This window comes from Hippocampus comes, unplaced genomic scaffold (assembly GCF_001891065.2).
Source record: "Hippocampus comes isolate QL1 unplaced genomic scaffold, H_comes_QL1_v1.1 scaffold156, whole genome shotgun sequence".
NCBI lineage: Eukaryota > Metazoa > Chordata > Actinopteri > Syngnathiformes > Syngnathidae > Hippocampus > Hippocampus comes.
This window is the reverse complement of record NW_017805744.1, coordinates 44685-47043: the sequence shown is the minus strand read 5'-3', so window position 1 is coordinate 47043 and position 2359 is coordinate 44685.

Genomic DNA, 2359 nt, shown 5'->3' with positions numbered 1-2359 from the left:
TATATATATATAAATATTATATATATATATAAATACATAAAATAAAATACTAAATTATACAAATTATGCATATTTTTATTTGCAGCAATGAATGTACAATATATATTAACATGTTACAAAAGACAAATCTAAAACTTGTTGTAAAACACGTACGTTTTTAATTAAATATTGAAACAAGTCAAACACTAATTCAACCTCCGAGTGCTTAATTGTAATAGAATTATGTCGGCATTTTAATATATATTTATATTGTAGAATAGCACATTTAAACAGACACCCTTCATAACAATATTATATGGCTCTAACATAACATTAACGAACATCATGCATAATCCATTCTTAGTATAAAATAGATTGTCTTTGATTTTATTAGCACACTAACCTATACTGTTCAATTGATATTTTAAAAAGGAAATACTTTTAAAAATTAAACATGGAAAAAAGTAAATGCTAATTTCATATTACGGACACGATTTCATTAAATATAAGTATATGCGAATATCAGTCAAGTATTATATTTATCGTATTAACATATAAATTATATCCAAATTTAAATGTGGTGTATGACGTCACACAATATACACCCTTTATTATGCCACTCAAATATATCTCACAACAATTCAACATCATGCATTTTAACGTTTATTGAAAGGCCATTAATATTCGTACAAAATGTGCATGCACAACAGCGTAAAACATTGTCTTTAATTCTGTTAACATATGATAAAGTACAATATCTAAAACAACGTAGGAACTATACTGGTTCTCATAAAATTTTGAAAAAAGTAAAATACAAATTTAATATTAGAGTACCTTATTTCAAAACGCCGAATATGTTAACATGTAATCAAATACTAGTTAAAAACGTGGAAAATGACTTCAAACAACATGCAGCCTTCATTATTATGCCACTCAAATCAAATGTTAGCTTACCTGACAACACCGACCAGCATGCATTTTGAGGTAGATTGAAAGGCCACTCCAATTTGCACAAAATACCAAATAGTGTATTTTTACAGTGGCGACCAGACGACTCAAATTTTTCTTGAACGTTATGAAGAGTACAAAGATAAGAAAAAACTAGGGATAGTCAAAAAGATACTAATTTAATATTACATTCCCTTATTTTAATACATTTGTGCAATCAAATGTAATACCCAGTCAAACCTATTCATAACGAAAGGACAACTCAAGTTTTTTTTTATTTTATTTTATGAAGAATACAAAGATAAGTAATAATAGGGATAGTTAAAAAAGATCCTAATTTAATACTACATTACTTTATTTTAATACATCCGTTCAATCAAATGTAATGTCCAGTCAATTCTATTCATATTAAATGGAGTAAAATACGAAATCTAATTTAATATTACAGTATTTTTTTTTATGTAATATGTCTTTATTTGAACACACTGCATCATACAAATTCATACGTGATACTAAATACTAATTTGAATTACACATTTAAACCAAGGCCAAAATACTTGAACACTCCTTCAAATCTATCTATTCATAGCACATACAGGTCCTCTCCAATTCAACAAGGCTGATCATCGCCTTCCAGTGGCTGGAGAGAGCAAGTGCAGCCTTCGCACGTCATCTCGTGCTCACTGCTTGAATTTACCCTGCCTGCCACGCGAGCATATCAAATACCCGGATGGAGGTCTGTGGAGCAAACCAACAGAAGAGGGAGGGGGAGCTCAATGAGCTATAAAGAGGTGTTGAATGCCATCCCAAACGATACAATTTTTCGTACTATCGCCACATGGCGAATATGTGCATATCATGCACTTTGTGTCTCTCAGGTATACAAACACAGAACTACAAATTAAAAGGCAAACAGATCGTGACTGTGCTTGAACAGTCACTGATATCAAGATGAAAAATGAAGCCGTATGTTATATTAAATAATGCATTTCTCAATATGTATATACGATCTGGACGTCACTTTTGTTATTTTCGTCTGTTGCGCAGCAATGTGGGCGACAGAGGAAGATGGAGAGAGCCAGGCAGGGAGCAGCAAGGGTGGGGGGAGAGTGAGTCAGAGCTGCTTTCAGCACCACGGGAGTGGACAGCGCCACACAGGCGGCCAACTTCTGCAACTGCAAACCACGCTGAATCAACAGGGCAAATCTCAACATGCTCGAGGCACCACCACTATTTTGTTGCGGTAACTCATTGAACGTGTAACTGTGTTACTGCATGCCTATTAAATATATATGTATATATATACATACAGTATAAGACGAGGATATATATATATATAAATCCTCGTCTTACCCCTCGGGTGGTGTCCGTCCCCCATTCAGCTCAGGTCCTCTACCAGAGGCCAGGTAGCTTGAGGGTTTATATATATATA